The sequence below is a fragment of the Oncorhynchus nerka genome, linkage group LG22 (genome assembly GCF_034236695.1).
Source record: "Oncorhynchus nerka isolate Pitt River linkage group LG22, Oner_Uvic_2.0, whole genome shotgun sequence".
Lineage (NCBI taxonomy): Eukaryota > Metazoa > Chordata > Actinopteri > Salmoniformes > Salmonidae > Oncorhynchus > Oncorhynchus nerka.
In genome coordinates, this window is record NC_088417.1 from 19,616,250 (window position 1) to 19,643,882 (window position 27,633).

Genomic DNA, 27,633 nt, shown 5'->3' on the forward strand with positions numbered 1-27,633 from the left:
TGGAACGTACCGTCGCTGACGCGGTGACGCAACGCCAGTAATCCCAGCAACACGCTACCAGGAATTAACGGAGAGAAGAGAGAACCGACAGGAATCAACTGGGTGTTTCTGTTACCAAGGTGAAAACAACCGATTAAGGCGAGTTTTGGCAATGTTGAGAACATAGGGATACTCTTTCTCCATCTCTCTCTGAGCGCCGCCATTAACTATACCTTTATCTTGATTCAGATCTTTGTCACTAATTAGGGTACCTTTAATAGGCTAATCAGTGTCTGTATGGTCCACTGATGCGACATTATGTTTAACATTTCAATCGATTAGTTGAAAAGCCGAAGTGTACATGTTAGATTCGATGCGCATCTCTGTTATTTAGCCCAGGGTCATTTATGGTATTTAACAAGAGAGAAGGTAGAGTACTGTATTTTCCCTATAGCAACAGAAGTCTGCACTGCAGTGCTGTTTGATAAGAGGAATACAGGCTATATTTAGCTTTCGATATTCAGAGTGCCCTCAATAAGACAGAGACAGAGAGTAAGCACTATTTCTCCACTCATTTAGTGTGTGGGTGCTTGTGGTGGTTTGTTGTGTGTGTTCACACCTCACAGGTGTTGAGCTGAATGAGTCCAAGAAGGGAGAATAATTGGCACCATCTTCAATTTCTCAGTCTCCCTCTTACCCTCTGATATGCACAGTATCCACTTGTCACTCACTGGTCCTGTCAGCTGCCATCACTCAGGATGGTAATAGCTCACTGAGTTGTCATGGTTACCTGGTCTCTGCATCAACTGCATCTCCTCTCTCCTCTCTCTCCAGGAATGTTGTCTTATTCAACAGTACACATAGGATGTTAAGAGTCAGAGGGAGAGTAGTAGGGAGGAGTAGAAAAGATAGAGGGTAAGGAGGTGTCGAGAGGAGAGAGGGTAGGGAGGAGGAGAGAGGGTAGGGAGAAGGAGAGAGGAGAGAGCGTAGGGAGGAGGAGAGAGGGTAGGGAGGAGGAGAGAGGGTAGGGAGGTGTAGAGAGGAGAGAGCGTAGGGAGGAGGAGAGAGGGTAGGGAGGTGTAGAGAGGAGAGAGGGTAGGGAGGTGTCGAGAGGAGAGAGGGTAGGGAGGAGGAGAGAGGGTAGGGAGGTGTAGAAAGGAGAGAGCGTAGGGAGGTGTAGAGGTGTGCTGTGCAGGGGTGAGTCAGTATAGAGGGAGAAAGGGAGAGTATATAGATAGATAGTTTAGCTTGGCTGTTAGAAACGGATGAGAGTGGAGTCTCCTGGTGTGTGTGAGGGGCGATCAACACTGGGCAGACTTGGAGCAGAGTGACGCAGAGAGGAACTTAGACTTAACACTGCTCTAATACACACACATACACACACACGGCTGAAGCCAGGAGAAAATCATAGAGGACCGGGAGAGAGGGAGAGATTGTAGGACGAGTGTGGGGTGAGCAGCAGCCATGGCAGAGAACTCTATGTACCAGCGTCTGTCCTACGAGAGAGAAGAGGAGGAAGAGGAAAAGAAGGAAGAGAGGAAGGAGGGATTAATGAAGGAGAGAGGGGAAGAAGAGATGGTAAAGTATTTTATATACTGTGTTAGAGACTGGTTGATTTAGTTGTTAGTTTATTGACTGTGTGTGTGTGTGCGTGTGTGCGTGTGTGTGTGTGTGTAGATGACGGAGGAGGGGACAGAGTGGTTGGTAGATCTGTTAACAGACGTTCAGCTGCAGCAGTACTTCCTGCGTATTCGTGATGAGCTGAACGTGACGCGGCTGTCACACTTTGACTACGTCAAGAATGAAGACCTGGAGAAGATCGGCATGGGGCGCCCAGGTATGTAAAGTATATCCTATTTTAAAATTCAAGGAAAGTTCAAAGTCTATTCCTCCAGAAATGGTAATAACAGTCACAACGAGGTCATAACACGGTCACAACGAGGTCATAGCACGGTCACAATGAGGTCATAACACAGTCACAACGAGGTCATAACACGGTCGCAGCAATGTCATAACATGGTCACAACGAGGTCATAATATGCCTTATCGCATCTCCTCTACACCCTGTTCTGTTCTCTGTCCTTTAGCCAGGGGATGGGGTGGCAGTTTGTAATGTATTCTCTGTGTGTTGCAGGACAGAGGAGGCTGACGGTGTGTAATGTATTCTCTGTGTGTTGCAGGACAGAGGAGGCTGACGGTGTGTAATGTATTCTCTGTGTGTTGCAGGACAGAGGAGGCTGACGGTGTGTAATGTATTCTCTGTGTGTTGCAGGACAGAGGAGGCTGACGGTGTGTAATGTATTCTCTGTGTGTTGCAGGACAGAGGAGGCTGACGGTGTGTAATGTATTCTCTGTGTGTTGCAGGACAGAGGAGGCTGACGGTGTGTAATGTATACTCTGTGTGTTGCAGGACAGAGGAGGCTGACGGTGTGTAATGTATTCTCTGTGTGTTGCAGGACAGAGGAGGCTTTGGGAGGCAGTCAAGAGAAGGAGAGCTCTCTATAAACGCAAGTCCTGGATGAGCAAGGTACAGCACACAGTGAGTTTGAATCCCTCTTAGCTGTACTGTGTATGTATGTACAGTGGGGCAAAAAAGTATTTAGTCAGCCACCAATTGTGCAAGTTCTCCCACTTAAAAAGATGAGAGAGGCCTGTAATTTTCATCATAGGTACACTTCAACTATGACAGACACAATGAGGAAAAAAAATCCAGAAAATCACATTGTAGGATTTTAATGAATTTATTTGCAAATTATGGTGGAAAATAAGTATTTGGTCAATAACAAAAGTTTATCTCAATACTTTGTTATATACCCTTTGTTGGCAATGACAGAGGTCAAACGTTTTCTGTAAGTCTTCACAAGGTTTTCACACACTGTTGCTGGTATTTTGGCCCATTCCTCCATGCAGATCTCCTCTAGAGCAGTGATGTTTTGGGGCTGTTGCTGGGAAACACGGACTTTCAACTCCCTTCAAAGATGTTCTATGTGGTTGAGATCTGGAGACTGGCTAGGCCACTCCAGGACCTTGAAATGCTTCTTACGAAGCCACTCCTTCGTTGCCCAGGCAGTGTGTTTGGGATCATTGTCATGCTGAAAGACTCAGCCACGTTTCATCTTCAATGCCCTTGCTGATGGAAGGAGGTTTTCACTCAAAATCTCACGATACATGGCCCCATTCTTTCTTTTACACGGATCAGTCGTCCTGGTCCCTTTGCAGAAAAACAGCCCCAAAGCATGATGTTTCCACCCCTATGCTTCACAGTAGGTATGGTGTTCTTTGGATGCAACTCAGCATTCTTTGTCCTCCAAACACTACGAGTTGAGTTTTTACCAAAAAGTTATATTTTGGTTTCATCTGACCATATGACATTTTCACAATCTTCTTCTGGATCATCCAAATGCTCTCTAGCAAACTTCAGACGGGCCTGGACATGTACTGGCTTAAGCAGGGGGACACGTCTGGCACTGTAGGATTTGAGTCCCTGGCGGCGTAGTGTGTTACTGATGGTAGGCTTTGTTACTTTGGTCCCAGCTCTCTGCAGGTCATTCACTAGGTCCCCCCGTGTGGTTCTGGGATTTTTGCTCACCGTTCTTGTGATCATTTTGACCCCATGGGGTGAGATCTTGCGTGGAGCCCCAGATCGAGGGAGATTATCAGTGGTCTTGTATGTCTTCCATTTCCTAATAATTGCTCCCACAGTTGATTTCTTCAAACCAAGCTGCTTACCTATTGCAGATTCAGTCTTCCCAGCCTGGTGCAGGTCTACAATTTTGTTTCTGGAGTACTTTGACAGCTCTTTGGTCTTGGCCATAGTGGAGTTTGGAGTGTGACTGTTTGAGGTTATGGACAGGTGTCTTTTATACTGATACTGATAACAAGTTCAAACAGGTGCCATTAATACAGGTAACGAGTGGAGGACAGAGGAGCCCCCTAAAGAAGAAGTTACAGGTCTGTGAGAGCCAGAAATATTGCTTGTTTGTAGGTGACCAAATACTTATTTTCCACCATAATTTGCAAATAAATTCATAAAAAATCCTACAATGTGATTTTCTGGATTTTTTTTCTCATTTTGTCTGTCAGAGTTTAAGTGTACCTATGATGAAAATTACATCATCTTTTTAAGTGGGAGAACTTGCACAATTGGTGGCTGACTAAATACTTTTTTGCCCCACTGTATGTATGTATGTATGTACGTACGTACAGTGGGGTATTTAGTCAGCCACCAATTGTGCAAGTTCTCCCACTTAAAAACCTTTAAACAGCTTGGAAAATTCCAGAAAATGATGTGGCTTTAGAAACTTCTTGCTCTAGAAACTTGGCTTTAGAAACTTCTGATAGGCTAATTGACATAATTTGAGTCAATTGGAGGTGTACCTGTGGATGTATTTCAAGGCCTACCTTCAAACTCAGTGCCTCTATGCTTCTGTTAGCCTAATTGACATTATTTGAGTCAATTGGAGGTGTACCTGTGGATGTATTTCAAGGCCTACCTTCAAAATAAATCAGCCAGCGGCCTCCCGGGTGGCGCAGTGGTTCAGGGCGCTGTACTGCTGTACTGGGAGGTCCGTGGGGTGACGCACAATTGGCCTAGCGTCGTCCGGGTTAGGGAGGGTTTGGCCGGTAGGAATATCCTTGTCTCATCGCGCACCAGTGACTACTGTGGCGGGCCGGGCGCAGTGCGCGCTAACCAAGGTTGCCAGGTGCACGGTGTTTCCTCCGACACATTGGTGCGGCTGGCTTCCGGGTTGGATGCGCGCTGTGTTAAAAAGTAGTGCGGCTTGGTTGGGTTGTGTATCGGAGGACGCATGACTTTCAACCTTCGTCTCTCCCGAGCCCGTACGGGAGTTGTAGCGATGAGGCAAGATAGTAGCTACTAAAACAATTGGATACCACGAAATTGGGGAGAAAAAAGGGTCAAATTAAAAATAAATTAAAAATGTATTTGGCTAAGGTGTATGTAAACTTCAGACTTCAACTGTATGTATGTATATATAGTCACTCTGAGCAGTAGTCTCTGTGTTTGGGCCAGCAGGTGTTTCCAGGGAAACGAACTGACTCTGACTTGGACCCCCAGCAGCTCCGGGGGGCGTTGCCCAACTTGAAAACTCCAGGTGTGTTTGATGTATTACTTACTCAAGGTTAGTTTTATAATTGATAAGATTCTGACCTACTCATGCTTATTTGTGAACTACAGTATAAACAATATTGTTGTACGGCGTTATAATTGGAGTATGCTAACTCGCATAATTCTATTATATTAACTCTTATTATATCTGGTGTTTGAAGGGTTAACACCGTCCAGCGATGGGATGGGGGCAGCCCTGACCTGTCTGATCCGAGAGGCAGAGCTACAGCTGTGTGAACGACTGGGAGACGGAACCTTCGGAGTCGTCAGGAGAGGAGAGTGGACTGGAACCACTGGACAAATGGTATGTCTGTGTGTGTGTGTGTGTGTGTGTGTGTGTGTGTGTGTGTGTGTGTGTGTGTGTGTGTGCGCACGCGCCCAGGAAACCAGAAAATATAAATATTTGAACAACAATAGGGGATGATTTCATCCCTCTCCCTCTGTCCCTCCCTCCTTCCCTCTCCCTCCCTCCGTTCCGTCTGTCCCTCCGTCCCTCCCTCTCCCTCCGTGCCTCCCTTTCCCTCCGTTCCGTCCCTCCCTCCCTCTCCCTCCATCCTTCCCTGTCTGTCTGTCCCTCCCTCCGTCTCTCGCTCGCTCGCTCGCTCCGTCCCTCTCCCTCCGTCCTTCCCTGTCTGTCCGTCCCTCCCTCCGTCTCTCGCTCGCTCCGTCCCTCCCTCTCCCTCCCTGTCTGTCTGTCCCTCCCTCCGTCTCTCGCTCGCTCGCTCGCTCGCTCCGTCCCTCCCTCCCTCTCCCTCCGTCCTTCCCTGTCTGTCCGTCCCTCCCTCCGTCTCTCGTTCGCTCCGTCCCTCCCTCCCTCCCTCCCTCTCCCTCCGTCCCTCCCTCTCCCTCCGTCCCTCCCTCTCTCTCCCTCCGTCCCTCCGTCCGTCCCTCCCTCTCCTTCCGTCCCTCCCTCCCTCCCTCTCCCTCCGTCTCTTGCTCTGTCCCTCCCTCCCTCCCTCCCTCCCTCCCTCCCTCCCTCTTCCTTCCTCCCTCCCTCTTTCCTTCCTCCATCCCTCTCCCTCCGTCCCTCCCTCCCTCCTCTCCGTCCCTCCCTCCCTCCCTCCCTCCCTCCCTCCCTCCCTCCCTCCCCCCCCTTCTCCCTCTGCCCCTCCCTCTCCGTCCCTCCCTCCCCCTCCCTCCCTATTCCTTCCTCCCTCTCCCTCCCTCTCCCTCTGTCCCTCCCTCCCTCCCTATCCATCCCTCCCCCTCCCTCCCTCTTCCTCCCTCACTCACCCTCTGTCCCTCTCTCTCCAGCTGTCAGTAGCAGTGAAGTGTCTGAAGACAGACAGTGTGTTGGACACTGAGGGGTTGGATGATTTCATCAGAGAGGTGAACGCCATGCACTCCCTCAACCACCAGAACCTCATACGGCTCTATGGAGTGGTGCTCACACACCCCATGAAGATGGTGAGACACACACACACACACACACACACGCGCGCACACGGGCACACACATATATATATATACACACACACAAACACACATACACACACATACACACACAGATACACAAACACTCCATTAAGATGGTGAGACACACACAAGAACATAAGAAGAAACACACACACACACATACATACATACATACACACACAGATACACATACACACATACATATACACACACACATACTTACACACACACACAGACGCACACACACACTTACCATACATGGTATTACTTAATGTATCTCTAACATGTGTGTAGGTGACGGAGCTGGCTCCTCTTGGTTCTCTGTTGGATCGTCTCAGGAAGCGACAGGGACACATCCTCATCTCCTCTCTGTGTGGCTACGCTGTACAGGTCAGTGTGTGTACGAGTGTGAAATTACTACATGATTAGCTAGTGCTCACTTGTAGCTCCCTTCAGTAACCACGAGCACAACCGTTCCTTGATTTTAACTGGCGGCTTTATTCTGTAGTTTTAGTCAGAATTATCACCTTCCGTGAGAACTATAAAGTAAATGAAAAATACAGTTAAGCACACTCTTACAACCTTATCTTACGAGTGACTTATTAGCTTGGTATAACTCTGAAGTGCTTACATACATAACAGTTTAACCGGCGTTATAACGGGTTCAGATTAAACACATGAATAAAGGAAAAAATACCTCATTGGCTGCTTATTACAGAAGGGAGGAAATCAAACTTCACACTTATTATTCCTGGCATGAATTCACACTTCATCCTAACATACACTCTTCAACCTTTATGAACTACACCTGATGACATGAAAACTTAGCTAACGCAGCGCAGGATTGCCTTCCCTCCAAAAGTGTGTTGCTACAATAAGAATCCCCGTTACAACAGTATTTGCTACGTAGTTCCGCTTGTCTTATCATTTCACAGCGGACACGTAAACAATTCAAACAAAAGACAATGACATAACCTGTAAGTCTAACTGTCAGTTACACTCACTAGCTAGTTAGTTCACATCTGCTAAGTGTGTGTGTGTGTGTGTGTGTGTGTGTAGGTGGCGTGTGGCATGGCATATCTAGAACAGAGGCGATTCCTCCACAGAGACCTGGCGGCGAGGAACGTCCTGCTGTCAACCAATGAGATGGTGAAGATTGGTGACTTTGGCCTGATGAGAGCACTGCCATCACACCAGGATACATATGTTATGGAGGAGAGCCACAAGGTGCCCTTTGCATGGTGAGTTGGTGACTGTGTGTGTGTGTGTGTGTGTGTGCATTCTCACTGCATGATCCTGTACTAAACAATATGATCTCGTTCTATCCTTACCCCCCCATCTCTATATATGTGTCTCTCTCTCATTGCCTCTCTCTCTTTCAGTCTCTCTCTTTGTCTCTCTCTCTTTGTCTCTATCATTGTCTCTCTCTTTCTCTCATTGTCTAACTCTCTCTCTCTCATTGTCTAACTCTCTCTCTTATTGCCTCTCTCTCTCTGTCTCTCTCTTTGTCTCTCTCTCTTTGTCTCTATCATTGTCTCTCTCTTTCTCTCATTGTCTAACTCTCTCTCATTGTCTAACTCTCTCTCATTGTCTAACACTCCCTCTCATTGTCTCTCTCTCTCATTGTCTAACTCTCTCATTGTCTAACACTCTCATTGTCTAACTCTCTCATTGCCTAACTCTCTGTCTGTCTCTCTCATTGCCTAACTCTCTGTCTAACTCTCTCATTGCCTAACTCTCTGTCTAACTCTCTCATTGCCTAACTCTCTGTCTGTCTCTCTCTCTCTCTCTCTCTCTCTCTCTCTAGGTGTGCTCCAGAGTCATTGAGGAGCAGGAGTTTCTCTCATGCTTCAGACACTTGGATGTTTGGAGTCACTCTGTGGGAGATGTTTACACACGGACAGGAGCCATGGCTAGGACTCAATGGCAGCCAGGTACAGACACACACAATGAGTGTCTGTCGGTAGTGCTTGATAAGTTTGTGTGTGTTTAGATTCTCCATAAGGTGGATGTGGAGGGGGAGAGGCTGGTGAAGCCAGAAGACTGTCCCCAGGATGTTTACAACGTGATGCTGCAGACCTGGAGCCCTCAGCCTGATGACAGACCAACATTCACCGCCCTCAGAGACTTTCTATTGGAGGTAGGGACCAGACTAGGGATGCGCAGGTTGACTCATAACCCGCAGTTATATCCGCGGTGCAGGCAGGCAGGCTTAGGGTTGGGTGACCACATCTCCCAGATTGTGCGGGACAGTCACATATTTTGGCCCTTTGTCCCGCAACAAAACAATCTTATCTCGTATATTTATCAACAAACTCAAACACCACTAATTTTGAAAATACAGTTGATTTGTAATGTATTTCAGTCACATTCCAACCTGTTTCTTGCTGTCGCGTTGCGCTTATGATTTAAAAAAATATATATATATATACCATACCGTTCAAAAGTTTGGGGTCACTTAGAAATGTCCTTGTTTTTGAAGGAAAAGCACAGTTTTTGTCCATTAAAATAACATCAAATTGATCAGAAATACAGTGTAGACATTTCTAATGTTGTAAATAACTATTGTAGCTGGAAACGGCAGATTTTTTATGGGATATCTACATAGGTGTACAGAGGCCCATTATCAGCAACTATCACTCCTGTGTTCCAATGGCATGTTATGATAGCTAATACAAGTTTATAATTTGAAAAGGCTAATTGATCATTAGAAAACCCTTTTGCAATTATGTTATTACAGCTGAAAACCGTTGTCCTGATTAAAGAAGCAACAAAACTGGCCTTATTTAGACTAGTTGAGTATCTGGAGCATCAGCATTTCTGGGTTCGATTACAGGCTCAAAATGGCCAGAAACAAAGAACTTTCTTCTGAAACTCGTCAGTCTATTCTTGTTCTGAGAAATGAAGGCTATTCCATGCGCGACATTGCCAAGAAACTGAAGATCTTGTACAACGTCAACAGTGAAGAGGCGACTCAGGGATGCTAGCCTTCTAGGCAGAGTTCCTCTGTCCAGTGTCTGTGTTCTTTTGCCCTTCTTAATCTTAAATTTGTATTGGCCAGTCAAATATATGTCTTTTTCTTTGCAACTCTGCCTAGAAGGCCAGCATCACAGAGTCGCCTCTTCACTGTTGACGTTGAAACTGGTGTTTTGTGGGTACTATTTAATGAAGCTGCCAATTGAGGACTTGTGAGGCGTCTGTTTCTCAAACTAGTGTATAATGTATTTGTCCTCTTGTTCAGTTGTGCACCAGGGCATCCTACTCCACTTTCTATTCTGGTTAGAGCCAGTTTGCGCTGTTCTGTGAATGGAGTAGTACACAGCGTTGTATGAGATCTCTCTCTCTCTCTCTAGATTCATGAGGTGGTCACCTGGAATGCATTTAAATTAACAGATATGCCTTGTTAAAAGTAAATGTGTGGAATTTCTTTCATTTTTAATGCGTTTGAGCCAATCACTTGTGTTGTAACATGGTAGGGGTGGTATACAGAAGATAGCTCTATCTGGTAAAATACCAAGTCCATATTATGTCAAGAACAGCTCAAATAAGCAAAGAGAAACGACAAGTGGTACTGGAGCTTCAAGTCGAGGTCTAACCCCAAGCCATAAGACTCCTGAACAGCTAATCAAATGGCTACCCAGACCCCTCTTTTACGCTGCTGCTACTCTCTGTTTATTATCTATGCATAGTCACTTTAACTCTACCTACATGTACATATTACTTCAATTACCTCAACTACCTCAACCCTGCACATTGACTCTGTACCAGTATCCCCGGTATATAGCCTCGCTTGTTATATATAGCCTTGTTTGTTATCCAAATGAGCTTCAATGCCATACAGCACTCCTTCCGTGGCCTCCCAACTGCTTTTAAATGCTAATAAAACTAAGTGCATGCTCTTCAACCGATTCTACCCTCCTGCCCGACTAGCATCACTACTCTGGACGGTTCTTACCTAGAATATGTGGACAACTACAAATACCTAGGTGTCTGGTTAGTCTGTAAACTCTCCTTCCAGACTCACATTAAGCATCTCCAATCCAAAATTAAATCTAGAATCGGCTTCCTGTTTCTCAACAAAGCCTCCCTCATTCATGCCGACAAACATACACTCGTAAAACTGACTCCTTGACTCCGGCGATGTAATTTACAAAATAGCCCGAAACACTATCACAATGCCATCCATTTTATCACCAAATCCCATATACTACCCACCACTGTGACCTGTATGCTCTCATTGGCTGGCCCTCACTACATATCCGTCACCAAACCCACTGGCTCCAGGTCATCTACAAGTCTTTGCTAGGTAAAGCTCCGTCTTATCTCAGCTCACTGGTCACCATAGCAACACCCACCCGTAGCAGGCGCTCCAGCAGGTATATTGCACTGGTCACCCCCAAAGCCAACACTTCCTTTGGCCGCCTTTCCTTACAGTTATTTGCTGCCAATGACTGGAACAAATTGCAAAAATCTCTGAGGCTGGAGTTAATTCACTCAATTCCGTTTTAACAAAAGGCTCCCATCCTAACTGTTTTACAATCCCTGAGACCAACCAGAAATGTTTCCTTGGCCAAATATTCCAAAATGTTCCAAAAAACAGCCACACATGTGGTCTCTAGTTTCTGCATCACCACATTTTGCGTGAGGCAAAAGAGTAGGCTAGGTGCGCTTCAATTATCCTGTTGGGTGCAGTGCTGCTGGAACGCACCAGAGCATCGCTCTGCCAGTTCGCACTCTGGTGCTCATTCAAACCTGAATCAATGTCTTGCAAGATCACATAATGATTCATTAGTATACTACATTACAGACTCAAATATAATAGCATAGTAGCCTATACCATTACTGTTATACCAAGAACACCACATTAGTCATTTCTCATGAAATTTTAGGAATGGTTAGCTTATAGTAAAACAGAAATTCTCATGCCGGCAAAACTCAACGGCGTGCGCCACTAGGCAGAAATATGCTTGGAATTAAATAAAATACAGGAAGGATATTTACTGAACAAAAATATAAACTGAGTTACAGTTCATAAACGGAAATCAGTAAATTGAAACAAATTCATTAGTCCCTAATCTATGGATTTCACATGACTGGACAGGGGTGCAGCCATGGGTGGGCCTTGGAGGGCATAGGCCCACCCACTTGGCAGCCAGGCCCAACCACTGGGGAGCCAGGCCCAGCCAATCAGAATGGCTTTATTACAGACATAAATACTCCTCAGCACCCCCCAACCTCCCTCAAAGGATCCCGCAGGTGAGAAGCCGGATGTGAAGGTCCGGGGGTGGCGTGGTTACACGTGGTTTGTGGTTGTGAGGCCGGTTGGACTTACTGCCAAATTCTCTAAAACGATGTTGGCAGCAGCTTATGGTAGATCAATTAACATTCAGTTCTCTGGCAACAGCTGTGGTGGGCATTCCATGCTCCCTCATAACTTGAGACATCTGTGTCATTGTGTTGTGTGACTAAACTGCACATTTTAAAGTGGTATTTTATTGTCCCGAGCACAAGGTGCACCTGTGTAATCAGTTTGAATGGATTAGCTTGGAAAAGGAGAAATGCTCACCAACAGGGGTGGAAACAAATTTGTGCACAAAAATTGAGTGAAATAAGATTTTTGTCCGTCTGGTAAATATCTGTGATTTTAATTTCAACTCATGAAACATGGAACCAACACTTTATATGTTGCGTTTATATTTTACTTCAGTGTAGTGTATTAACACCATCTGCTCTAATCTGCTCACAAAAAAAGTAATTGAAGACAGTATAAATGCATATTCACATGAAACTGATTGAGATTAAATGATTGGCATGCAGATGGAGTTTGGACGTTTCACTGGTAAAAATGTGAATAATTATCATTCACGATGGACACGGATGATGGCCTATTTTGAAATGAAGTAAGCCTAATTTATAGAGCTCTGCTACCCGACCCGAGCCCGATGAACCCTAACCTTTTACATTGGGTTAGGGCAGGTAGGGCCTGTTTTTTATCAATAACTAGGGTAACTCCAGGTGGCAGGTAACCTAGTGCTTAGAGTGTTGGGCCAGTAACCCGAAAGGTTGTTAGATCGAGTCCCGAGCCGACAAGGTAAAATCAGTCGTTCTGCCCCTGAAAAAGGCAGTTAATCCACTGTTCCTAGGCTGTCATTGTAAATAAGAATGTGTTCTTAACTGACTTGCCTAGTTAAATAAAAAGGGTATGTACAGGGCTCGGTCAATAACTAGGGTACAGGCAGGGCTCAGTTATCACTAAATTGATCACTGACCTTTTAAAGCTGAGCCATTTGCTCGTGCTCTGATGCACAGTATAGTTATATCTGACTTAGATCATAACGTGGTGTCAGAAGTGCTTCAAACAGGAGAGATTATTTCACAGAAAATAATCATGTTCCTTGAGTTTTGTTGGGGTTTAGAGTGACGAAAAGTAGCTAAAAGTTCACTGCTCTCTCATGTCTCGTCATTGAGCAGAGCAGCCCAGCCGGAGCCGTTGCAATGGATACTCAATCAAATCAAATTGAAATGGTCACATACATGTGTTTAGCAGATGTTATTGTTGGTGTAGCGAAATGCTCTCACAGCGCCATGAGCAGAGTGCATGCAGAGCGAGCTGCGAGTAGGGAACACATGACAGACAGAGAGGAGCAGCGAATGGATTTACTAATGGAGGAAGTTATTTTGAGTTTCGAGCAGTGCCGGGCCTGGGTAGGGTAGGGCCTGAACATCGTGGGCCTGGGTAGGGTAGGGCCTGAACATCGTGGGGTAGGGTAGGGCCTGAACATCGTGGGCCTGGGTAGGGTAGGGCCTGAACATTGTGGGCCTGGGTAGGGTAGGGCCTGAACATCGTGGGCCTGGGTAGGGTAGGGCCTGAACATCGTGGGGTAGGGTAGGGCCTGAACATCGTGAGCCTGGGTAGGGTAGGGCCTGAACATCGTAGGCCTGGGTAGGGTAGGGCCTGAACATCGTGGGCCTGGGTAGGGTAGGGCCTGAACATCGTGAGCCTGGGTAGGGTAGGGCCTGAACATCGTAGGCCTGGGTAGGGTAGGGCCTGAACATCGTAGGCCTGGGTAGGCTCGGCAGTAGTGGTGTGTGGGTAAAATCACTGGGGAAGCCAAACCAGAGAAAAAATGGCCAGATTACAACCTAATTGCATTGTTTGCTCTGTAACCCGTTAGTTCATATGCCGTGCGACCGTGATGTATAGGCCGAAGGCCGAGACCATAAGAAGACACAGTGGCAGAATAAATTCCGCCACACCTTTCTTTCATCACAAAACCAGAGAACAAGCACTGTCCAGTGAAGTCCATAAACCACATTCCATGTAACAAACAGTCGAGAAAGTTCATGTTTCCAGCATTTGCGGACTACTAAACAACTATTGATTTAGAACTACGAGAGTTATCGGAAGTCACAAAGAAAACAGGAGCTGCCTCCACTAGTCCTGCCCCATTTCAATTTCAACATTTCAACATCATCAAATCACCTCTGCTTAGTCTAATACAGTGACAACTAAAAGATCATATAAATCATTTGGTCCAATCAATGTAAGCTAAATATGATTTGGCTGTCCATGGTTCTGATTTTGTGTGTGTGTGTTGTGTGTGTGTGTGTGTGTGTGTGTGTGTGTGTGTGTTCAAGTAGAAAAAATATGTTGACACCCTACTTGTAGAGAAACGCCAATTCCATCATCTTCTCTTTCATGTTGAGGAAATGGTCTTTGACTCCGTCATACAGTACGCTTTTAGTTTCTGTGGTCATAGGCTACCTGGCTAAAATGCTTGTTCACTAGCCTATCTTCCTTTCATGGGCAATGGTGAGCCAGCTAGCCAGCTTCCATCCTCTCTGGTCAGGGGCACAATGTATGAATTTATGGTTGAGTCAGAATCCCCATTATAATCATTGGCCAGTACGGAGAATTAGATAAAACCACAAGTCCAAATCCCTATCTTCATCCATGGCTCATTTAGGAAAGGGATCATTTTGGTTAGCTAGTCATCGGAGGACAACAATACAACGAGATGTAACAATTCAAGTTTTTTCTGTAAATGATGTTTTGCTCTCAATGTGATTGGTGTGACGAATCCAAACTTGCTTCCCTTGACACTTTTTGGTTGTTGCACCAGGACCAATCACAGTTGAGCTCACTCAGTTTAGCTCAATGCTGATTGGCTATTAAGTTATACTTTTTTATCAAGGGAGGCCAAATGCTCGCTGGGTTCCCTTGCATTCAATGCTACAGGCGGCAACAATGTCATACTTTTTTGACCAGACAGCATCAGATAGATGGGCGACACATACAGAGACGTGCTGTTTTGCTCGCTCGGCTGCTTTCTCCGGTGAGATACATCCAGCCTCTTGCGAATTGAAAGAAAATTATGAAACAGAGAGATGAAATATACATTATTTTATGTTTATTTTATTTTATTGGTAAATGTTTTGGGGCAGCCTGTCTTCCCTTGGCATCCATGAATACACACCACTGGGGCTCGGCCTCAAAAGTCATGCCCGTGCAGGGCTCTACTAACTTGTTGTTGAAGGGGATTAATAGAGGGTGCTGCCAAGTGATTTAATTTTATGGAGGCTACACTGTCCTGAGAATGTCCCGCAAAATAATCCCGCATTTAGGTATTTTAAACGTGGACACCCTAGTTTAGTGTCGGGTTGAATAAAGAGAAAACTAGTCGTTAAAAAAAACATAAATGTTTCTCTCTTGTGCAATTCATATCTATGGGCTACATTATTATTATTATTTTTTTTATATTTTTTTTTTGCATTTTCCAATTAAGAACATTCAAAACAAAAGTGAAAAGATATTAGACAACGATAGGACAAAGTGACAGTAACAGACGAGCGTAACAAAAATAAAAATGAATTATAATTATATAAACAAACATACAATAAGAAAAAATAACGAGACATTGGATCACCTGCCGTAGGCTACGTATTATACGTTACGTGGGAAACATTATGTGAGGATTATATATAGATTCAATCAATGAGATGTGGGGGGAGATTCTCCATATAGTCAATAAAAGGTTGCCAAATTCTGTAAAATGTCTTTAACTTATTCCTCAGGCAGTAAGTGATTTTCTCCAAAGGGATACAACTATTAACTTCCGATAGCCACATTGCAACTGGCAGGGAGGAATCCAATTTCCATTTCAAGGCAATACATTTCTTGGCAATCGCTAGAAATATTTCTGTTAGCTTTATAGTATGGCTTTGCCTAAGATTGGTGTTAGTAAAGTTACCCAGTAGACAGACCTCTGGGTCTAAAGGGAATGCAGGGCTACATTATTTTCATCCCGAGTTAGCTTGCAGCCTAAACTTTAGGGCCTAACTGTAGGGCGCCAAATACACCCCAATCGCCAAATGCTTTTGGGAACTTGGCTAGAAAAGGTTAACGTCGATCCACTGAGGCGAAAATGACAATGTCGGAGTTTAATTCAATAAGAGAAAAGCTGCGAAATAGAGAGTTGAAAATAAATAGAAGGAGGACCAGAACAGTAGTCTAATGTTTGGGAAAGATTAGGTGAAGTAGTAAAAGAAGATGATAGCTATACAAATTCAACAGTCACAGGACGGGGACTTCAAAATGACTGTTCAGATGGGTTCAATTGAACAGTAGCCTGACTGTAGGTCAATAACCTTTCACATAGTCTAATATAATATTAACTCCTGCAGAATTAAGCATTTCTTGCACTAAAATTATGCATCAAATGTAAAACAGGAGTTGAGAAATCTTGAGAGAATGAATGTTAGGGACTGTGTGTACAGGTGTTATCTTTATCGGCATCATAAAAGCTGATCATATTTCAACCACATAAAATATGCATCCAAACCGAACTGAAATCTTATCAGAAACATGTTAGGTAGTTTTCGCAGCTTTTAATTTCCTTAAAACCGGTCAAACTGATGTTGTGAAAATGTTGCAATAATCAGTTTTATTGCATTTTCTCCCCGGCCCTTAAACCTTGTGCGAGAACTAGATTGGTATTCATTCTATCGATTTAAGACATTCTATAACCTAATTATCCTACTCCTGTCTATAGTTTACAAAAATAAATAAAATCATTCAAAACTAGGCTACTGCACCAAAAAGCATGATTTGGTCAAAAATGATAGGAAGGGCCTGCGATTTTGGGTAGGCTGTGTGGCAAATACCAAATAGATGTTTGTCGAGTTGCGACTGTCAGTGAAAAGTAGAAAGGCCCAGCCAGGCATATCGCATTATTTCAAAATACAAAAACATAGTTTGGAAAGCAAATGGCTATTGCTGTAAAGAGAAGACAAAAAAATAAATAAATCTGTTTTTTAGTTAGGCCTATCAAAATTCTCAAATTAATTGAGCGAACGGTATAGCTTATTTTATTGGCACCAGCCGAGAGCACTGGCCGGATCGCTGGTGCGCGCATATTCACTCTTTGTCATTGTTGGGTCAGTGCCACTTAAACTGTTTTTGTTTGGACAAGGTTAGAGGGACATCATATTGTAATTGTATCCCCTTCTCGTTAGCCGATTTAATAGATCAGACAACATCGGTTTTATTCATTTGTTTGTCAGTGTTGGCAGAGAAGACTACCCTGTAATTTTTGTCATATTAAAAAAGATTGTGTCCAGTCATAAAAAGTGTAGTAGAGTTGCATGAAATGTGTTTATAAAAGGCCACATTTTTCCTGTGCAAAGAAAGGAGAAGAAACGTCTCTGATATAGCCTATAGCTTAGGTCACTCTTCGCCACTACGTGCTCAGACATGCATTTTTGGCAAACAATGATTGAGTTACATTATTAGCCTAAATTAGGAAAATCCTATCTACTTATCACATTAGGAATAGTAGGCTTGTATAAGTCTGCAGATGTGATGATGCATGGGATGTGATGATGCATGGGATGTGATGATGCATGGGATGTGATGATGCATGGGATGTGATGATGCATGAAATGTGATGATGCATGGGATGTGATGATGCATGAAATGTGATGATGCTTGGAATGTGATGATGCTTGGGATGTGATGATGCATGGGATGTGATGATGCATGAAATGTGATGATGCTTGGAATGTGATGATGCATGGGATGTGATGATGCATGGGATGTGATGATGCATGGGATGTGATGATGCATGAAATGTGATGATGCTTGGGATGTGATGATGCATGGGATGTGATGATGCATGGGATGTGATGATGCATGAAATGTGATGATGCTTGGGATGTGATGATGCATGGGATGTGATGATGCATGGGATGTGATGATGCATGAAATGTGATGATGCTTGGAATGTGATGATGCTTGGAATGTGATGATGCATGGGATGTGATGATGCATGAAATGTGATGATGCTTGGGATGTGATGATGCATGGGATGTGATGATGCTTGGAATGTGATGATGCATGGGATGTGATGATGCATGAAATGTGATGATGCATGGAATGTTTTATTGTACAGTGCATTTTTATGGTCATTTGCTTCCCCAAACTTGAAACTCACGCGCCTCCTATGGCTAACAAGTAGTGAAGCCACATGTGTCTAATTGTAGGCAAGTTGACTAACAAACAATCTACCAAAATGTCTGAAATGATAAGCAGAAACATAGGTCTATCTATAGACAGGCTTGTCCCAAATATTACTTCACCATCTCTGACTGTACAGAGCATTTTCTATTTTAGCGGGTCGGGTGCTGGCCTCAGATTTTCACTATCACATATAGTCAGGCAATTGTGGGTGCAGGTGAACAAACAGGTGAACCCGTGCATCACTAGAATACACATTCATGGCATGGTTCACCAAGTGTCCAGCAGAGAGCACTGTAGGTACACAAGTGATTGCAAGACTGCAGGTGCAAAGGGAAAATGTATGTTGGTTTTATAAATCTTGGGGCAGATTTCCCAGACACAGATTAAGCCTAGTCCTGTAGAATTATTTCATGTAGAATCATGCTTTTTAGTCCAGGATTCGGATCAATCTGTGTCTGGGAAAACGGCGCATGACATTCTCCGCCTAGTAGTCATGATGGTGTGTGTGTGTGTGTGTGTGTGTGTGTGTGTGTGTGTGTGTGTGTGTGTGTGTGTGTGTGTGTGTGTAGATCATGCCTACAGACATGAGATCACTGCAGGACTTTGAAGAACCAGACAAACTTCAGATCAACATGAATGACATCATCACCGTCGTCGAGGGCAGGTCAGTGTGTGTGGGTGTGTGTAAGAAGAATGATTCATCATTCAGAAAGGCAGATAGATATCTAATATGAAGAACATATCCTTCTCTGTAATGTGCAATAGGGAATCATATCGGCGTGTGTTCATGTGTGTCTCTGTGTCTCCAGAGCAGAGCTCTATTGGTGGAGAGGTCAGAACAGAAGGACGTTGCGAGTGGGACAGTTTCCTCGCCACGTGGTCACGTCGGTCAGCGGCCTGTCGGCCCAAGACATCAGCAGACCCCTCACACACTCCTTCATTCACACTGGACATGGAGACACTGACCCACACAGGAGCTGGGGGCACGCTGACCGCATAGACAGGTACACACACACACACACAGAGACCTGGCTGAAAGCTGCAGGTACAGTGTCTGACAACTGGAGTAAAGCAGAGCCCCGTTAGCAGTGCTATTGCTCTTTAGCTTGTCAGGCACAATAAAACCAATGGAAAAGTCCCCAAATACTTTTTATAAAGAACACCTGAAGTACTGTGTTTAAACTCTACTATATCCCTGGTCTTTACCCCTCTCCAGCCTGTACTTGGGAAATCCTATGGACCCCCCTGATGTTATGGGAATGGATCCTTCCACTGCCCGGCCCACCAAACTACCCAGCCGCACCAGGAGTGAGTAGGCTACACAAACTAACACACAGTTATTCTCTCCTTACAAATATCTTACTACCTTTTCATTCATTCATAAAGTCTCTCCCTCTTTCTGTTTTGTCTCTCAGAGAAGCCTCCTCCTCGTCCTCCCCAGCCTGCTGTCCTGATCAACAGTATGTCTCCCACGCTGAGTGTGTATTTACCTGTATATGTTGAGCTGTCTATGACTCTCTGATTGATGATATCTGTGTGTGAGTGTGTGTGTGTGTGTGTGTGTGTGTGTGTGTGTGTGTGTGTGTGTGTGTGTGTGTGTGTGTGTGTGTGTGTGTGTGTGTGTAGAGCCGTTCTATGACTCTGTGTTAGATGATGATGATGAATATGAAGGTGCTTCGTCGGGGCTGAAGAGGCTGGGCGCGGCTATAGGCCTTAAACTCCGCCCGGGGGAGGGGTCAGGTGTGAGGTCAGCCAAAAGCGAAGTCTCGCTCATCGACTTTACCGATGACAGCTTCAGCTCGGCCACGCCCTCCCCTCTCACTGAGACACGCATACCTGACCAGGACACACTCCAGGTACACACACACACACACACACACACACTCACACACATACACACACACACTCAGTAGGCAAAATAACCTTATTCTCTCCCTCCAGGACCTTCCTTCCATCCTGGACTGGCCCCTCCCTCTTCCTGCCTACGACGAGGTTGCCACTGAGGCCGAGGGTCAATTGGCAGACCAGGAGGTTCGATCTATCACTGGATTGCCAGAGGGGATGTTGGCTCCGCCCAACACTGATGCAGAGAGGAGGGGATTAACTCAGTCAGCTGATCTGTTCCAGGAGCTGCAGAGAGAGGTACGACACAGACACACACAGACACACACACACCACAGGTTAGTCATTTGAGTCTGGAGTTTTAACGTCGTTTTTCTCTCTTCCTGCTGACCTGCAGGTGATGGTGAAGCTGCGTGTTCCCATGACAACCGGCCGTTCCCTCCCCTCCTCCCCCCTTCCCCTCTCCTTGGCCCCTCACAGACAGATCTACCTTCCTCCCCCCTCCTCTTCCTCCTATGAGGACAGACCCATGCTACCTCCACGCTCCCCCATCCCACCCCTCCGCTCCTCCAAACGCGTTTCCCTATGTGAGAGGGAAAACACCCCCCCTCAGATCCCTCCCAGAGACCACGCCTTCTCTCAGCCCTCCTCACGCTCCTCCTCCCCCTTCCTTTAGTGCTTCCCCTCTCTGTCTCCCCTCTCTCCTCCTCCCTTTGTCTCCCCCTCCTCCCCTCTCCTTCTCTCCTCGTCAGAGGACTGGACTATACGGGGTTGTTGGTCCTCTCGACTCTCTAATCTCCTCCTCCCCCTCTTCCTCTCCTCCCTCCTCCTCCCTCTATTCCTCCATGCTTATGGCTGCCCCTCCCCCAGTTCCTCGTTGGATCCCCTCTCTGAGGGACGTGGCCTGTCAATACTTATTGACAACTCTCAGAGTTCTGAACGCCCCGCCTACTTAGAGAGGTATGGAGCCACCAAAATGGCCACCGTCCGACCCATGGTGCAACAGCAGCCAGGTGGGGGTGGGGCCAGGCCTAACTCCTCTTACAACAACAACAACCACAGGACTCAACATTTAACTACAGCTCCCAGCAGGCAACGGGAGAACGGCCTCATTCAGGTTAGAGATGTTCAGAACAATGAGGCTGCATTCAAGTGCTGTTTGTGTTTACTTGTTTATTGTGTCAGAAATGCATTCAAGTGCAAGACTTCTGAACCTATGAGATGCTTAAACATTGTGTGTGTTTGTGTGTGTGTGTGTGTGTGTGTGTAGAATGCAGATGTTATAGAGAGAGAGAGATGTTAGAGAGAATACAGATGTTAGAGAGTGTGTTTGTGTGTGTGTAAACACACAAGCACACACACACACACACACACAAACACACTCTCTAACATCTGTATTCTCTCTAACATCTCTCTCTCTCTATAACATCTGCATTCTCTCTAACATCTCTGTGCAGGTATTCTCTCTATCTCTCTCTCTATAACATCTGTCTCTCTAACATCTGTCTCTCTATAACATCTGCATTCTCTCTAACATCTCTCTCTATAACATCTGCATTCTCTCTAACATCTCTCTCTATAACATCTGCATTCTCTCTAACATCTCTCTCTATAACATCTGTATTCTCTCTAACATCTCTCTCTATAACATCTGTGTTCTCTCTAACATCTCTCTCTCTCTATAACATCTGTGTTCTCTCTAACATCTCTCTCTATAACATCTGCATTCTCTCTAACATCTCTCTCTATAACATCTGTATTCTCTCTAACAACATCTCTCTCTCTCTATAACATCTGTGTTCTCTCTAACATCTCTCTCTCTCTATAACATCTGTATTCTCTTTAAGATATCTCTTTCCCTCTCTCTCTCTCTCTCTCTCTCTCTCTCTCAATTCAATTCAATTTGCTTTATTGGCATGACGTAACAATGTACATATTGCCAAAGCTTATTTTGGATACAATTTTACAATATAAGAAAATATTTTTAAAAATGAGAATCAAAATTGTCAACGGGACAACAGTAACAACAATAACCAAGTGTCAAAATGACCATACATTCAACAATAACAATAAGCATAGAGTACATGTGCAGGTTGATTGGTCTGTCAGACACTGTCCCTCATCTTATGGCAGGCAGCAATATAGTGCGCTGCCAACCCACAGCTCTCTGCGTCCTATTCTCATCAGAGAGGTCTTTGAATAAGGGTTTCAAATTTAGGGAAATTACACTCTCTAATTGTTTTCTATTTTTTGACATTTTGTCAGGAAATGCAGCTCCGTTTCAGGTTCTGCTGTTGTGCAGTGGCTGCACAGCCTTTCCTCTACAGGGTGCCAGGTTTTCCTGTGTCTACCCTTCTCAATGGCAAGGCTGTGCTCACTGAGCCTGTACTTTGTCAAGGTTTTTCTAAGGTTTTGATCAGTAACCATGGTCAAATATTTAGCCACAGTGTACTGTCGATATAGGGCCAGATAGCACTGCAATTTGCTTTGTGCTTGTGTTTGTGTTTCCCAATAAGCAATATAGTTTTGTTTTGACTGTGTTGTAATTTGGTTTATCCTGATTGATTGGATGTTCTGGTCCTGAGGCTTCAGTGCGTTAGTAGAACAGGTTTGTGAACTCAGCCCCAGGACCAGCTGGATGAGGAGACTCTTTTCTTTGCTCAGCTCTTGGCATTGCATGGCTTGGTAATGATATGAGAGGGGGTCACTGTATTTGAGATGTTTCCAAAACTTAATTGCTATTTTTTTAGTTTTTGTTATTAGTGGATATTGGCCTAATTCTGCCCTACATGCATTGTTTGTAGTTTTCCTCTGAACATGTAGGAGAATCTTACAGAACTCTGCTTACAGGGTTTCAATGGGGTGTTTGTCCCATTTGATGAAATCTTGTTTTGCAAGTAGACAACACACCTCACTGCCATAAAGTGTAATTGGTTCAATGACATATTCAATTAGTTCTAGCCAAATTTTAATAGGTATTTGAATTTGAATTGGCTTTTTAATGGCGTGGAATGCCCTGCGTGCTCTCTCTCTCTCTCTAACATCGGTATTCTCTCTATAACATCTGTGTTCTCTCTAACATCTCTCTCTCTCTCCCTCTATAACATCTGTATTCTCTCTAACATCTGTGTTCTCTCTAACATCTCTCTCTCTCTATAACATCTGTGTTCTCTCTAACATCTCTCTCTGTCCCTCTATAACATCTGTGTTCTCTCTAACATCTCTCTCTCTATATATATAACTTCTGTGTTCTCTAACATCTCTCTCTATATAACATATGTGTTCTCTCTAACATCTCTCTCTCTCCCTCTATAACATCTGTGTTCTCTCTAACATCTCTCTCTATATATATATATATATAACTTCTGTGTTCTCTAACATCTCTCTCTCTATAACATCTGTGTTCTCTAACATCTCTCTCTATCTATAACATCTATATATATATATATATGTTCTGTGTTCTCTAACAACTCTCTCTCTAAAATATCTGTGTTATCTCTAACATCTCTCTCTCTCTCTATAACATCTGTGTTCTCTCTAACATCTCTCTCTCTATAACATATGTGTTCTCTCTAACATCTCTCTCTCTATAACATCTGTGTTCTCTCTAACATCTCTCTCTCTCTATAACATCTGTGTTCTCTAACATCTCTCTCTCTAACATCTGTATTCTCTCTAACATATCTCTCTCTCCCTCTATATAACATCTCTCTCTATATATATATATATATAACTTCTGTGTTCTCTAACATCTCTCTCTCTATAACATCTGTGTTCTCTCTAACAACTCTCTCTCTAAAATATCTGTGTTATCTCTAACATCTCTCTCTCTCTCTATAACATCTGTGTTCTCTCTAACATCTCTCTCTCTATAACATATCTGTTCTCTCTATCTCTCTCTATAACATCTGTATCTCTCTCTCTATAACATCTGTGTTCTCTAACATCTCTCTCTCTAACATCTGTATTCTCTCTAACATATCTCTCTCTCTATATATATATATATATATATATATATATATATATATATATATATATATATATATATAACATCTGTGTTCTCTCTAACATCTGTCTCTCTCTCTCTCTCTATAACATCTGTATCTCTCTCTCTATAACATCTGTATCTCTCTCTCTATAACATCTGTATATCTCTCTCTATAACATCTGTATCTCTCTCTCTCTATAACATCTGTATCTCTCTGTTGTAGGTAGAACAGTTGTTCCAGCTGGGTCTGCGTTCTAGAACAGAGTGCCAGGAGGTTCTAGAGCGTTGCCAGTGGAACCTAGAACAGGCAAGCACCATGCTACTGGACTCTTGTGGAAAAGTAGGCTGAGACAGACTCCAGGACTACTGACCTACAGACTTAAAACTACTGATCTTTAACCCTACAGACCTACTGTTCTAAAAACTACAAACCTTTACCTATTACTACAGACCTTTATCTACAGACCTGAAACAACAAACCTTTATCTATTACTACAGACCTTTATCTACAGACCTGAAACAACAAACCTTTACCTATTACTACAGACCTTTAACTACAGACCTGAAACAGACATTCCCTTGCTGGAGACTATAGCACCTGGTTGAGTCCTACGGAGGGAAACACTGGACGAACACAATACTGCATGTTCAGTAGTTAAGTTATTATATTTTATATTATATAGATACAGTGCCTTCAGAAACTATTCACACCCCTTGACCTTTTCCCAATTTTTTTGTGGTAAAGCCTGAATTTAACATGGATTAAACTGAGATTTTGTGTCACTGGCCTATACACAATACTCCATAATGTCAAAGTGGAATTATGTTTTCAGAACTTTTTACAAATTAATTAAAAATGAAAAGCTGATGTGTCGAGTCAATAAGTATTCAACCCCTTTGTTACGGAATTCCTAAATAAGTTCAGGAGTAAAAATGTATTTACTTAACAAGTCGCATAATAAGTTGCATGGACTCACTCTGTGTTCAATAATAGTGGTTAACATGATCATCTCTGTACCCCACACAGATAATTATCTGTAAAGTCCCTCAGTCGAACAGTGAATTTCAAACACAGAATCAACCACAAAGACCAGGGAGGTTCTCCAATGCCTTGCAAAGAAAGGCAGCTATTGGTAGATAGGTTAAAAAAAAGCAGACATTGAATATCCGTTTCAGCATGGTGCAGTTATTAATGACACTTTGGATGGTGTATCAATACACCCAGTCACTACAAAGATACAGGTGTCCTCCCTAACTCAGTTGCCGGAGATGAAGGAAACCTCTCAGGAATTTCACCATGAGGCCAATGGTGACTTTAAAACAGTTACATAGTTGAATGGCTCTGATAGGAGAAAACTGAGGATGGATCAACAACATTGTAGTTACTCTACAATACTAACCTAAATGACAGAGTGAAAAGAAGGAAGCCTGTACAGAATAAAAATATTCCAAAACATGCGTTCTGTTTGCAATAAGGAACTAAAGGAAAACTGCAAAAATGTGGCAAAGAAATTAACTTTATGTGCTGAATACAAAGCGTTATGTTTGGGTCAAATCCAACCCAACACATCACTGAGTACCACTCTTCATATTTTCAAGCATGGTGGTGGCTGCATCATGTTATGGGTATGCTTGTCATCGGCAAGGACTAGAGAGTTTTTTTAGGATAAAAATATCAAATTTGATTTGATTTGAATAAAGCTAACAACAGGCAAAATCCTAAAGGAAACCTGGTTCAGTCTGCTTTCCAACAGACACTGGGAGACTAATTCACCTTTCAGCAGGACAATAACCTAAAACACAAGGCCAAATATACACTGAGTGTACAAAACATTATTAGCACCTGCTCTTTCCATGACATAGACTGACCTGGTGAATCCAGGTGAAAGCAATGATCTCTTATTGATATCACTTGTTAAATCCACTTTAATCAGTGTAGATGAAGGGGATGAGAGGATTAAAGAAGGATTTTTAAGGCTTGAGACATGGGTTGTGACATTCAGAGGGTGAATGGGCAAGATGAAAGAGTGAAGTGTCTTTGTACGGAGTATGGTAGTAAGTGCCAGGCACAGCGATTCGTGTCAAGAACTGCAACGCTGCTATGTTTTTCACTCTCAACAACCAATTTGACAGAGTTTGAAGAATTTTTGAAGGAATAATGTGCAATCCAGGTGTGCTCTTCGAGACTTATCCAGAAAGACTGACAGCTGTAATCCAGAAAGACTGACAGCTGTAATCCAGAAAGACTGACAGCTGTAATCCAGAAAGACTGACAGCTGTAATCCAGAAAGACTGACAGCTGTAATCCAGAAAGACTGACAGCTGTAATCCAGAAAGATTGACAGCTGTAATCCAGAAAGATTGACAGCTGTAATCGCTGCCCAAAGGGATTCTGACATGGCCTGTGAATACTTATGTAAATTAGATATTTCTATATTTCATTTTGTATACATTTGCAAAAAATTCTCCGAACATGTTTTAATTTTGTCATGATGGGGTATTGTGTGTGTAGATGGGTGAGAGATTTTTTTTTCTTCATAAATGTTGTATTCAGGCTGTAAAAACAACGTGGAATAAGTCAAGGGGTATGAACACTTTCTGACGACACTGTTCATCATTGTTACTTATATTTCCTCGCCGGATCAAATGTGAACTATGAATATTTATTGTTTGGCTATTTAAGGATTATTTATGTTACTTTAATTACTTCATATCTTGTGTGTGCTTGTGTGCGTACATATATGTGTGTGTGTGTGTGTGTGTGTGTGTGTGTGTGTGTGTGTGTGTTGATAGATACTGTAGATGCTCATGCTGTTAATGATATGTATATCAGGGATATACAATGATACTTTCTGTTTTATTTCATGACTACTACAACACTACAGACAGTGAGTCCAGATGAAGTGTCCTGCACAGATATGTGTCATTGTAAAGTATGATAATAGTGTTGTATATTAAATACAAAGTACTATTGCAAAGTAAAAATGGTATAATACGTATTAAGTATTTAAGTGTAAAGTTGAGTAAAACATTGTGTATACAGTATAGTGTTTTATGGTGTGGGACATACAGAAGATGTAACATGATGATAACTGTGTGTGTGTGTGTGTGTGTGTGTGTGTGTGTGTGTGTGTGTGTGTGTGTGTGTGTGTGTGTGTGTGTGTGTGTGTGTGTGTGTGTGTGTGTGTGTGTGTGTGTGTGTGTGTGTGTGTGTGTGTGTGTGTGAATAGTGATAATAACAATGACGTTAATCATGAAACATTCTGGAGCAGCTGAACACCATATTACAGACCTATCAATCTACATGGAGGTTCAGTTATTGAGTGAGAGAGAGTGTTAATTCATGTGTGTGTTAGCTCTTGCTCAGTGGTAGTGCTATAAACTGACAGTCAAGTGGTTGTAGGGTAATGTTGACTACAGGAGAACAGATCTGTAACCCAACATGTCTGATATTTTATAATAAACAGGTTTTTGGATCAACTCTGTATTCTATTCTGGTTTCCCCGCTTGTCTTGGGACATGTGACAGAACAAAGAAACAAGACATAATGGACAAAGAGGGAGAGAGAGAAAGAGAGGCAGGATAATGAGGGAGAGAGAGAAAGAGAGGCAGGATAATGAGGGAGAGAGAGAAAGAGAGGCAGGATAATGAGGGAGAGAGAGAGAGAGGCAGGATAATGAGGGAGAGATAGAGAGGCAGGATAATGAGAGAGAGAAAGAGAGGCAGGATAATGAGGGAGAGAGAGAGAGAGGCAGGATAATG

At 43.6% G+C, this 27,633-nt stretch overlaps 1 pseudogene; it reads left to right on the plus strand.

Annotated features, from left to right (window-relative positions):
* The first annotated feature begins 1,078 nt into the window (after positions 1–1,078).
* Positions 1,079–27,351, plus strand: LOC115104500 (activated CDC42 kinase 1-like; annotated as a pseudogene).
* Positions 27,352–27,633: the final 282 nt, after the last annotated feature.